The sequence below is a fragment of the Canis aureus genome, chromosome 18, assembly GCF_053574225.1.
Source record: "Canis aureus isolate CA01 chromosome 18, VMU_Caureus_v.1.0, whole genome shotgun sequence".
NCBI lineage: Eukaryota > Metazoa > Chordata > Mammalia > Carnivora > Canidae > Canis > Canis aureus.
The window spans coordinates 29,398,458-29,412,792 of NC_135628.1; positions in this window are offsets into that span (position 1 = coordinate 29,398,458).

The following is a 14,335-nucleotide window of genomic DNA, read 5'->3' on the forward strand; positions in this document are numbered from 1 at the left end:
CATCAACATTTGGACTGAATTTCCAATTAATAAAAAATGTAAAGTTAGATTTAAAACACGCTAAGAAGAAGCTATGAGATAAATCCAGAGATCCATTATCTTCAAGGAATGACATGAAAACAATCTAAATTGTTCTGGACTAACTGAGGCTTGTAGGGTAAGATACCATTGTAATGCATAGTTTTAGACTGGATCTTGATTTTGGACAAAGCAGGGGAAAATTAGAGATATTTGATTATGGTTGGGTATAAAATGAAATTAAGAAATGTTTAATTTTGCTAGTTATAAAAATAGATATTGTGGCTATGTAGGAAAAAATATTTTTAAGAGCTGAATACTGAAATTATTAGGGGCATACTGTGATATCTAGAATTCTTTTAAAATACTTCTGTATAAAAATATTATTTTCTTAAAGAGAGTTTTAGCATGATCCTTTCTGATCTGACTCCAGCTTACTTTTCTAATTTCATCCAGTCATATGGTGAAATAATAAATATCACCTGTATCTTTACTATGATTTAAAAAATAGCTCTCTTTGAGTCTTTCAGGATAAGTAAACTTATTTTATTCAACCTATGAGAAAATTTTATTTCAGACCAAGAATATTTTTAAGTTCTTGAGTGGACTTCAGGATGCTTTAGAAATGTGTGTGTGGGCACACATGCACGTATTCATGGAACTGTCTTTATCTTGGATGAGCTATGGCTTTCATCAGGTTGTCAGATGGATATGTGACCCAAAAAAATATTAGGAGTGTTAAGAGGTTTGTCAATTTTATCTGTGTAACTCACTGCTCTGTACCCTTTAAAAGAATAATGCATAGTTACTCTGAGGGTCTTGAAAATAATTGAATCAAATTAAAATATTATATGTGAGGTTCATGGTTTTCCTTGTTGAACTTTTGGCCTCTTTACAGATGATGTTTCCATTTATATTTTTCCATTGCATGCTGAGGATTAAGTAACTCCTGAGGGTTATTCATTCATATACATTCACATATGTTATAAACTATGCCTCGTTTTCAGACAATGGGAGGATGACAGTTGATTAAAGGGTCTTGTCTTTGAGGCTTTAGAAAAGAAGGATCATTTAATCCTAAACCATTAGCTGGATCATGTATCTGGAATTAAAGCCTGAGTGTTTACTTGGTTTTAGATTAAAGTAAACTTCCATGGACATGCTAAAGGCTGGGCCACCAGAGACAATTCCTATAGGAATAGGGCTGGTGTTATGGAGAGAAGGAAAGACATATGTGCAGGGCTGGCCCCATGGCATGCAGCTTGAACAGCTGCATGGAGCTCCATGCTGAAAAGGGCCTGGTACTTGGTTTAATGCTTGGCTGTCACTGCATTGAAATTCTTAGCCATTTTTTGACCAAGCTTCAACATTTTCATTTTGCCCTGGGCCTCACATAATATGCAGCCAATCCTGTGTATGTGGCTTGGCCCTGGACTTATCTGTGGAGCTGACTGTCATTCTGTTTTATCCTCGGCTTCCTTCCTGCAGATAAGGACTGGGGTTGGGCTGCTCCAGTTACTACAGTGGTACAAAAGCCATGAGCAAGCATGTATTAGGATTGGGGAATGCAAGGTAGGGTAGGCAAAAAGACCTAGGTTAAGCATAGAAAGTTCATCTGAATGTTAAATCATTAATGTCCAGGTAACTTTATTCAATTATTTACCTTCCATGGACAATTCAATGAATTCTTTGCCCATCCTTCTATTGCTTATGACATCTATGTGTTAGAAGAGGACACCTCATCTGCTGACAGAGTCTCAGAGTTCCTCATACACTAAAACTAAAAATGATATTGAATGGTGCTCCATCTGGCAATTCTGATGTTTTTTTCTCCAAAAAGTTAAAAGTTAAAAGTTAAAAGTATCACTTTTCCAAATACAAAGACCAACAGTGGCAACATGTTGACAAGTCAACATTTAAAGATTTGTCTCTATCAACAATGTTATGGGGGGCTTTGGTTTGATTCTGTCTTGGGTATTTTGGCCACAAATTGGCATTTTATCAGCTCTGCTTTGTAGAATTATGCTGTGCCCAGCCTGCTCAAGAGAGCTCAGCGGCATCCAAAGACTATGTTCACTGGCTTCTTATCTGATCCTAGTGTCGTTGTGATAAGTTCTACTGATTTTTTCAGCAGGGGAAGTGCTCATAGTAAGTGGAGTAGACATTTATTTTTTCAAGGTGGACAAATAGTAGCAGTAGCAATAATAATAGTAACAGTAATGGTAACCATATATGGTAATAATTGTAATAACTATTATATATTATACAATGGTTAATTACCATCTATGAGGCACATGTTAAATGTTTGACGTACTCCATTTCATTCAATACCCTCAGCAACCTGAGAAGTAGGATAACTGAAGTGTCCCATATTTGTAAAAGAGTAAAGTGAGATTTAGCAAAATGAAGTGAAGTGCCCTAGATTATGTGCCTAGAAAATGATGGAGCAGAAATTTCAGTTTAGGCCAGAACAATCCAGAGGCCATGTTGTGAAGCACTGTAGTCCCCTTCCTCCACCAGAGGAACCATTTGAGATGAACCTTCATTAAGAATAGGGAGGTCCTGTGGGTGGGGGGAAGGGGCAATTGGGTAATGTACATTAATGAAGGCACTTGATATAATGAGCACTGGGTGTTATATGCAAAAATGAATCACAAAATTCTACCCCTGAAACTAATAATACAGTATATGTTTACTAAGTTGAATTTAAGTAAATAATAAAACACTTCTATCCTCATGAAAGAAAATGTTCCTTGAAAAGAAAAGAAAAAAAAGAATAGGGAGGTTCTAGCTTTTTCATTGGTCTGTGGAATAAATCAAACAAATAGAAAATCATTCCCTGCAAGTGATTCCATTGTTTTTAAGTTTTAACTATTATTTTAAAAACACAATGATAGCTTTATAGACAGAATTTTAGCTGTGGAAACTTCATGATCAGCAAACAGTCATTCTTCAGGTAGGATTTTAAAGGATCATCAATTGTAGACTCTTCTTGGCTGTTGTGAAAGGGAGAAGAACTGAAGAAGGAGTTAACAGATAAGACTAGGAAATCTCTTCTTTTGCTGAGAAAATAGCGTACTGTGTCTTAAGTACTTTAAAGTGTCATCACATTGATCTCTACTGTTCACATATGTAAGGAATTTAAAATATGATATTTCATAGTCTGAACACCTATCTTACTATCTTTGTGTTTAAGTATCTAGTTGTTTCACACTTTGTGGCTGATTTAAGAAAGCACTAAACATGCTAATATTGAAAAAATCACACAAATGACACTTCCTATATAAACAATAAAAGAGTATTAAAATACTATATGATAAAAAAAAGTCTAATCAGAATTCAAATGCAACCCAAAACTCTCTAATACAGGATTCTCTTAAGATTTTGTTTTATTCAGACAGTAAGAATGAGAGTAAATTTTAATAAAATTCCCTTGAAGGAACTTCTGGTTTGAGGATGTTGCTGTGACTATGTGGCTGATGAATATGGAGAAAGATGCCACCATAATTTCTCGGCCCTCATTCTCCTAATTACCTACCAGCTCTATATAGGTGAACACGTCTGGGAAACCAGATGCCAAAGACAGAACAGGTTTTGTTTCTTTTTATTTCCAACAAACACATGCTTCAAAAATCACATGAGGAATATAGGTTTGTAAGTAGCTATCAGCAGAGTTAGAAAGTTCCACACCAAAAAAAAAAAAAAAAGAAAGTTCCACACCTTTTCATCCTATGAAGGCACAGGCAAGTCTCAAAAGCAGAAAATTGAAAAGCCACCATGCAATATAAAAAAGGAAAATGATCTCGATGGAACCTCATTTTCCCAGAGAAAATATTAATAAGGGCTTATATTACTGACCAAGTTCAAAAAATGGCAAATGGTATCTCCATACTATGTATTTTTTAATCGTCATGTATATTACCAGCAGAGTATAGTAATCAGTTGGATATATCTTCTGTATGTTTATGATCATTAGTGATTAGAGATTCATGACAGATTTCTTGAGACTTCTTTTTGTACCACGTACAATCATTTCATGATTTTTGAGAAAATATTCTAGGGATATTTGTCTTATTGCCTGTTTTAAAAAAATCTTTCACAAGAATAGGCTTTAGGGATACAGTTCTTGATTTCCCAAGTTTGAATTTGTGATTGTGATCTCATTTAGCTGATAACTTTATTTATGTGATGGCTTCTGTAACTGATTATGGATATGAGTAGAACTGCTTTGCATAGACAACTGTGTGCATTATGCCACGTTCACATCACAAATTTTGATACTGAAATACTTTTGGATTTGTTACTACTTAAAAAGCAACATATTCAAACTTACTATTGTTAGGACCACTTAAAACGTGGGTGCGATTAGATCATATACTTGCAATATTCTTTATACACTGAATTTGTTGGAACTTGTGATACACATTGATTCTATGAGAGCCATAAAATTTTAAGAGAAGGAAAGGTATGAGTTGGAGTTCCAAGATGCAGTCTCCAAAGGCAGCTGCATCTTCTAATATAGAGGAAAAACAGCTTAGCCATGCTAACCTGATCATCCTTTCTGAAACTTAATTCTGTATTATCCATGGCTTGTCCCTGGCTGCAGCTCTTGTTTCATGACTGTATATTTTCTCTCCATCCCCAGTAATCCTCTCAGCTTCAGAGCAACATCTCTGCCCAGCTACTCAAGCCTGGGACCCTTCCTTCGCCTTACCTACCCACCAGTCAAGGTGGGTATTATTATTTCCAGTGGGTCCCTTACCTAGACACCTTCTAAATAGTTCTCTATCAGCCCTTTCATCTTCAGCCCATGACTGATCTTTCCTGTTTCTAAGCCTTTTATTATTTCTTGCCTAAACTATCTCAAACCCCCTCCTAACTCTTCCTCAACTTCAAGCCTTTTCACCCTATATAGTCCTCTCTACTTCCTTACCACCATGAACTTTCTAAAGTATAAATGTTATCATGTCTTTTTAATGCTTTTGCATTCCTTCATAAGTAATCTAGTTATTCCTATAAACATGAATCATATCAAATAGCTATAAGAAATCTGTGCACTTGATGTAATGTTTAGTTTCCTTGCCATGCAGATTCCCTCCCACAGCACCCTGGGAAATGCAACATCCTTATAGCCTGCTATCAATTTCATCTCAGCCTGTCTTCACACTTCCATGCTCCTCAGGCTCAGCTCAGGCATTCTCCTCTGTGATGTCTGTCCCTGAGTTAGCTACTCTTTCATCTCTGCTCCCAGATTGCCTTTCTCTGTTTTTTCTTATATTCTTATCTCTGTAGACTTCTAGAAGTAAAGAAGCCAAGAGTTCCTATGCTGTGTCTTGTTCACTGTCTTGTATACCCAGTACCTACCATAATACCTGGAACATAAAAAAAAAAAAAAAAAAAAAAAAGAGCCCAACACATATTTGCAGAATAAAGGCACAAATTTATGACTCCACCTGTTGGTCCCTACTTCTTGTTCTCAAGTTCCACAGAATGGAGAGATTCTGGCAGAAGTGGAGGTAAACAGAAGGAATCCACTGTGCTGTAGGCACTCTAGGTACTGTTTGTATATTTTTTCTAGTTCTCACAACACCCTGTGAGGTAAGTATGAGGATTCCAAAGCACAAGTTCAGAGGCATTGAGTTACCTGCCCCAGGTCACTAAGCTGAGAGTCAAATTCTGATTTCTATGTCTCAAAAAAGCTCCCATCCTTTCACTACACTATGCTTCCTTAACAACTTTTTCTCCCAAAGGACAGAAAAATTTATTTTGGATTAAGGCTGAAACTCTTTCCAAACAGTATTTTCTCCTTAAGAAATGTGCAATAAAGCTTCTTTGACAGAATGCTTAAATGATGGCTGCATGAGATAACCAGAGAAGCATGGGAAATGATGTAATCAAGTTGACATTTGTAGACTGAATTAGGTTAGATCAGTCAATGAGTGCTGTTTTATAATTTTTAATGACTTATTTTGCATAATTAACAGGTAAGAGATAGCTACAGATATTTTTCTAGTTTGTTAGACATGAATGTAACTTGTATTTTTCATCAATGGTCTGTTTTCCCTTTGTTATTCACTGTGTAGCATTCACACAAGAACTTCCAAGAAGCTCTATATTTGCATAAGCTCTTAAGCACATGGATCAAGTTGAATAAAGTGTGGAACTTTATCTTACCTTTTCTGATTGTATTTTTATATTCCAATAAGTAGAAAAAATAACAGAATATTTCATTATTGCATCAGATCAGTGATTGATTCAGACCAGAATTCTGATGCCAAAAGAAGTTCCACTCAATGGGCCTTGGCAGATGGAGGGAGGGACACTACTGCCCCTCTTGAAAAATATCTTAATGATTACCTGAATGTCAGAACTACTCAGGCTCTTGCAATTAGTAAAATTCCCAAATCCTTTAAAATATAACATGTACTGTTCAATTTTCTGTGTTATTCACAAAAAGTTGGAACACAGAAAAACACAAAATAGAAAAACAGGATTATGTAATTGCATCATGTAGAATAAGCATCTTTTATGATTTTTGTGTCCTTCCAGGTTTTTTCTTTCCTTATATTTTTTCAAAATACGTCTTTTCTAAAGATACCATAATGCCCTTTCTAGGTCAGTTCATTTTCATGTGCCAGTGTACCATGGCTATTACTTTAACATCCAATATCCTCCTATAACACTGTTTTAAAGGTTATATGGTATTTTGTCATATGAATATGCTATTATTTACTCAACCAGTTCAGAGTTATTGAGAATTTATATTATTTCCAATTAATTTGTATTTTTTAATGTTAAAAAATTTCCCTGTAATACATCTTTGTATTGACAAGGCACACCAGTCAATATTTTCCTGACATAATGTCTAAAACTTTGTATACTGTTTATTATTTTTGGCTTACTGCAATTCTTGTGTTGAGTTTCCTAAGAATACCCTATCAGAATTAATGATACATTATTTGTTGTAGATGTGTATGCGGGAATGAGTGAGTTTAAGAGAACACCTTTTTTCTTAGGATTTTAGAAGTTTAGTGCCTGAAACAGTTATGGTACAGCAATTTCAGCCACATGTACTTTGCTTTGACAATTTGAAGCTCTAAGGCAGTATAATTGGAACAATGCCTGAACACGGTAGATAATATTTAATGATTTATTAATTAAATTAAAATATTTATTAAATTAACTCTTCTATTTACCACATATTTTATGAGAATCTACACTCTTGCACCGTTTCTTTGATTATAGTTAAGTAGTATAGTGGAGGGGACAAATCAGCTGGTATAGTAGGATGTGATACTTCTTATAATGGGAGTGTAAAAGATGCCATAAGGGACATTTGTCATCAGGGAAACACAAATTAAAACAATAATAAGATACCACCATACACTCAAGAGAATGTTTAAGATAGCAAAAGGACAGATTATAATATCAAATGTTGGAGAAGAGGGTTGGCAAAGAGAGCTACACACATGGTTGGGTGGGAGTATAATTGGCACAAATATTTGAAAACTTTTTTGCCAATATCTACTGAAGCTTAATAGTGGCATACCCTTTTGAATAAGAAATTGGGGAAATACACTAATAGAAATATTTTATAAATATTTTAAGATTTTACTTATTTGAGAGAGAGAGAGAATGACAGAGAGCATGAGGGGTAGGGGAAAGCAGAGAGAGAAGCAGACTCCCCTGAGTGGGGAGCCTGATGCAGAGTTTGAAACCAGGACCCTAAGATCATGACCTGAGCCAAAGGCAGACATTTAACGAACTGACTGAGCCACCCAAGTGCCCTTCTTTTATTTTTATTTTTTTAAGATTTTATTTATTTATTTGAGAAAGAGTGAGAGAATATGGGCAAAGACATACACAAGAATGGTCTCGAGCAGTATTCATGACACTAAAAACTGAAAACAATATTAATGTCCAATCAAGAGCACAATAGAAACATAAATTTATATATTTCACAATGGAAGATCAGGTGGCATTATAATGATGCTATATGCTATGGATAGTTCTTAAAAATAATATTGCTGGGATGCCTGGGTGGCTCAGGGGTTGAGTACCTGTGCCTTTGGCTCAAGGCATGATCTCATTGTCCCAGGATCGAGTTCCACATCAGGCTCCCTGCATGGAGCCTGCTTCTCTCTCTGCCTGTCTCTGCTTCTGTCTCTCTGTGTCTCTCATGAATGAATAGATAAAATCTTTTAAAAAAAATAGTATTGCCATATAAAACACAAATATTGTTGATATAAATACTGTTCAATATAAAATGCCACAAAACACATCCAGTTAAACATTGCATGAGACATGGCTATACTAAAAAAATTCAAATTTAACTGGGTAGCCCGTATTTTTATTTCCTAAATCTGGCAACTCTACTTAGAAAAAGCATTCAGTTAAAGAAGCAAGGCACTAAAGAGTGCATACCAAATGATTACCCTTACACAAAATCACAAACCAGGTGAAAACAGTTTTATGGTGCCAAGAGCCAGTTTAGTGGTAATTTTTGGAGGGAGATAATGACTGGGCAGGAGAATTAGGATGATTTGGGAAAGAGTAATGCTCTATTATCTCTTGACTTGGGTAATGGCTACTTGTATTTACTTTGTTAAAAACGAAGCTGCACATTTGGATTTATTTTGTTTTACCTTTTGGAATACATATTCTACTAAATTAGTTTATTTTAAAGTGTCATTATCATATGTGCATCCCACAAAATATTACTCTGGAGGAAAGTTGACAGTGAATTAGAAAGAAGCCAGGCTGCTGCTAAGAGGCTGAGGTACTAGGATAAGGGTTTGCAGTGGGGCCATGGATCTAATTATGGAGAAGATAGAGTGTGCATATGTTTAGATGATAATGTTGGCAAAACTTAATAATTAAAGGAATATTTAGGAATGATTAACGAGTCTAGGAATACTACCAGATACTTGGCACAGAATATCAGGTGAGTAGTAGTCAGGTCACTGCTTATGGCTGAAAAGTTTGGCTCTGCACAACCACAAAGAGCTACTACCTTCCAATCTCAGGCATCATAGACATGTAACTTATTAAGAAAAATGCCTGACAAACAGTAATAAAGTCTCTTATTTTTTAAAAATATGCATATTAAGACTTCTTTCTGAGAGATAAAAGTAGTAGCAGCATACTCCTTTAATTCCCACAAATGTTTATTTGGGGTAGTGTAGGTAGCCCTGATAAGGTTCTTAACACCCAGAAAGAGAACAGAAGATGGATTTGCATAGGTTAGTGGGGAGGAAAAAAAAAACAATGAGCTCATTTTTCAGCTATCATACCTGATGTTCATGGAATATTCCATTAAAAATATGCAGCAGAAGGCTGAATATGTGTGCTTGCATTGTGGCAGTCCTCTCTGGGCGAGCAATATAAATTTGGTAGAGTCATCAGTGTGTAGGTAAGAGTTAATGGATGCTGAGCAAAGATCACCCAGAAAGAGTTGGAAGCAAGAAGTGAAGGTGAACAAGAGCAAAATGCTGAACAATAATGTCATTTAAAAATGACAGAACTTGTGAAGACGACTAAATATGTGCACTAGACAGGTACAGGATGAAAATTAGTAAGGAATGGTGAAGGAAGATGGTGGAGTATGGACTGGAGATTGCTCTTGGGATTTGGCAAGCAGGAATGCCTTGGCAAGGGCAATATCAGTGACATGGCGATAGGAGCCAATTGAGCAGGTTGAAAATAGATTAGCAGTTGGGAAAATATCTATTTTCCTCCCAGAAATTCGGTTATGATTCAAAAGAGAAAAATAGATGGAAGACTCAGAACAGAGAGATTTTGTTTTAAGATAGAAGAACCTTAAACATACTTATGCACTAGGACAGCCAGTCATTGAAAGTCTTGAGAAGATACTTTGAGATCTGAATCCAGACCTTGGGATAAAATGGGAATGTCTGAGGCCCAAATGTAAAGAAAAAATTGGCTGATTATGAAATGGGACACTTCATATTCCGAGACTGGATCAAAGGCACATGCATTTAATAACATGTGTGGTATGAAGGAGGAAAATCAAGAGAATTCATTAGGAAAGCTTCTGTTTTGTCCATAAAGTTGTATGGAAGTTTGTGTGCTGAAAGTGAGAGCAAGAAGACAAAATGGGGAGATTAAAAATGGTTGTACACGTTCAGAATACTGAGGGGAGCGGGATACTAGACTGGCCAGGCCAAAAAAAAAAAAAAAAATAGCAGAACTGTTGAGGGCTATTGCAAGTATCTAAGCTTGGAGGTTACCCACTCTGTTAATACCAACTCCACAGTGGTATAGTTGTTTCCAGAAAGGCTTAGCAGCTTAGAAGATGAGATAGAGTACTGAGATTCTCATTGAGGGACTCAGTGTGTGGAAGACACAATCCCAGAGAGTTGAGGATTGAGGTATTGAGGAAATGATGCTCCTGAGCACAGTCGGTGGGAACCTTTGGGCATATAAGAAGAGAAGTTGTAGACAAGGACTGGCGAACAAGATGTGAACAGACAGAGGAAGTGCCGTGGGAGTAGGCTGTGTGAGAGCACAGGAAACAAAGGATGCTGTGGTCAGATTATCAGTTCTTGTAGTCATCGATTTTGGAGATGGAGCTGTTCCAGCTATTTATATATTCCAACAAATGACCCTGAGAGTTACAGCTGAGGTGAAAGTAACACTACATACAACAGATCATACAAAGGAACTATGAGGTTACAGACAGGAAACACCCTCAGGGATGTTTAGGCCTCCTCTAAAATGATGACTGCAGGTTATGATCCAGGTGTCAGAATGCTTGATAAATTGCTCAGAATGATAAGGAGTCAGTGGGGCCCAGTGAAGAATCTGATTCACAATAAATGAACTGGTTGAGTAGTGTATCGAAGGGTGTGGGTGATACAGAAGAGCTGAAAGAGCAGAGCCTAGAATCAGTGCTCTGGAGCTAGGAGAATGTGATTCCTAAAGGATTTTTGAAGAGAAGCCTAATCTCCAGAGAGCTACAAAGAAAGCACTAGCCTAAAAAAATAAATAAATAAATAAAATTAAATTAAAAAAAAAAAAAAAAAAAAAAGAAAGCACTAGCCTCTAGGGAGAATCAGACTTCAGAGAAAGCAATTAGCTGGACGGAGCATTCAGTAGAGAGGTAGGCAGCACAAAAAAGTTTATTTCCAATGAAATAAGGGCTTAAAGCGTCATGGAATGGGAAGATGTTGGGAATGGGAACAATGTAGAATAATGTGGCAGAGCATAAGAGAAGGCAGATACAGTACCTGGTAGCTGTTGATCCTTCTATGTAACTGAGCTCTGGTGTCATTGTAGGGGTAGGAAGATCTGGTCACTTGTAAAACAGGACCCCAGCACCCCTGATGGCCAGCTGTTGTTGGGAGGCCATTTTAGGAGGATCAGAAATGAAAGTAGTATGTTCAAAGCAGTTTTGGATTTTCTCCAGTATTTTCTATCTTCTCTATCTATAGCCATGAAAAATTAGGATTGATATTTATAATGATTACTCTAAATCCAGAGAAAATTCTCAGTGATCAGAGAAAGATTCAATAACATTCTTCTAACCTTAAACATTAATAGCTGAAATGGGTTATTCCTTACATTGTACTTGTTAAGCTAAACAAGTGAACAACTAATTTTTAAATCAGCTAATTTTTTTAAAGACTTTATTTTTTGAGAGAGAGAAAGAGGGAGAGCACACAAGTGGGAGTGGAGGGATAGAGACAGAGGGAGAAGCTGACTCCCACTGAGTAGGGAATCTGACTTAGGGCTTGATCCCAGAACCCCAAGTTCATGACCTGAGCTGAAGGCAGATGCTTAGCTGACTGAGCCACCCAGGAACCCCTAAATCAGTTTCAAAAGTCAGGCATAAAATGAAATTTGGAATACTCAGAAAACTCAGTTATTAAAAAAGACATTTTATTTAAGAGAGTTCAAATATGGATGCTATTTCTTAGCAGCACAGTAAAAATAGGTGAAAGAATAAAAGCCCGAATTGACCTCTTTTTTTTGGATATGCCAGTGAAGTGAATTACATTGGCTAATGAACAGTTATGACAGAAAGAACCTGTGGAGACATCACCATGAAAGACTGATGAATATTTACACGGCAATATGGAAACCAGAAGTTGCAAGATAGACTTCCTTGCCAGTTTTAAAGACTGGGGAAATTTCTTACACCTACTCTCACACTCTTAAGAGAGAGGACTTTGAAAATCTTTCAACTTCAGAGCTTCTGGGGGCTCATCAGTTAAGCATCTACTTTCGGCTCAGTCATGATCCAGGGTCCTGGGATCAAGACGCACATAGGGCTCCCCACTCAGAGAGTCTGCTTCTCCCTTCCCCTTTGTGTTCTCTCTTTCTTTCTCAAATAAATAAATTTATTTAAAAAAGAAAGAAAGAAAATCTTCCACCTTCATGGTAAAATGTCTGCTATAAACCTACTTACAGTGAAATTGGAATTTTAAGTATAACTCCACAAAGGGCTTTATGCCTTGTCCTTGTACACACACATACTTAAACATACTCAGATGAAAGAAATATGTACTGAAGAATTATTTCTTCAATCATCCCTGATTAATATCAACTAAACCCATATGCTACATAATTGGGAAACTTGTTTGGGAGAATAGTTGCAAAAAGGCCAACCTTATAGCTGCAAATCAACATTGACATGCATAGCTGTTGAGCCCAAGATGGAATTTAACAACTTAGCCTAAGTTCATTTAAGGTCAACAAAATGTTTGTCTTTAATTCTAAAGAAAAGTATTTCCACTGGAGCATATCCCCCAAATTTGGCTTGCCAAACTTTGTACCTGTAACTAATGCAACAACAACAACAAAAAAATCCTAAAATATTAGTGTTAGAAGAAAATTTGAAAACATTAATTTTCCTTCTCCTTTTTCTTTCTCTCCCTCCCTTCCTGCCTCCCCACTTCTCTCTCTCCCTCTCTCTTTCTTTCTCTCTCTTGATTAAGAAAGCAAAGGCTAGAAAAGTTCCAAATCTTGCTAAGAATGTGACATGAGTTAGCATTAACTTGGTATGAGGAAAAATTTTAATGTAAAGGATGTATTACTTTGGCACTAATCAACATCAAATAATCAACATTATTTATAGTATGCTGAGGAGGATAGGATAAACACAAGAAAACTTCAGGCCTGAAAATGTCTTATATATTTGTGCCACAAACTATCAACTGGAAGGCCTTAAAATTAGAGTATTTTGGTTAATTAACTTTTTGACCAAAAATACCGTTTGCTTCAACTCTTCATGGTGAAAAGATTTTCTTCAGGAAGCTAGGGCACTTTTTGGCCTTTAAAAGACTATGCTATATATCAACAAGTCATTTCCTTATTTCTGAACCTAGAAACTTAATTTTTGTGCCTTTTCATGTCCTTTTAATGTTCTTCTATGTCTTGTTTAACATGCCTTCTCATCCCTGGAACTCAATATACAGATGACGCCCTGGGATCCCCTCTCCAGATGTAACTTTACTACCGGAGCCCATTCTTCACTAATGGTTCCCAAATCTAGCTGCTGTACATTGAAATAAATTGGAAACTTATTATAAAGTGAATATCTGGGCATGGAATACAGGTGTAAACTACATGTCCATGTACATTTTGTGTACAAATGTACACAAGTCTTGTACCAGACACTTAGAACATAGCTTAAGAGTAATCTCTCCCTCTTCACTCCAGTGAAAATGCAGCATTTGCATTGGGTAGCTTTTTAATTTGTTTTATTTTATTTGTTCATTTTCAAAGTGTCAAGCAGAGAGAAACTCAATAAAACTAACCAATGCTGAGATCCTAATAGTAATTAACTTCTCTAATATTTACTCCTTCTGGGATAATTTGCATTATAGTAGTTAATCTGTAAAGGGCAAACTTCTGATCCTAAGAAATATATCTCTTCAATAGACTTTTAGGGACCAAAGCAGCCAGAAGTGTTGGTATTTGGAGAAAGGCAGAATTATACAGCCTGTCCTTCAGATCAGCTCTGATTGTGATGCTCCTTGGAGTGATCATTCTGAATGATAGTTAATATCCACCAATGGTTTTACATACTAATTTATTTCCATCCTTATCATAGGAGATATGTAAGTCCATTTTTAAGGATACATAAAATATATATTAATATATATAATTTAGAAATGAAGAAGAAAAAAGGCATAAACTGGAGTCAAGAAAAAGAATGAAAAAAAAAAAAGAAAAAAAAAAAAGAAAAAAGAAAAAGAATGAAAAAAAAGCCAATTGTTAAGAGTTCTTACTATCATTCATTCATTCATTCACTCACTCATTCATTCACAGATAGTATCCACCTATCATCAGT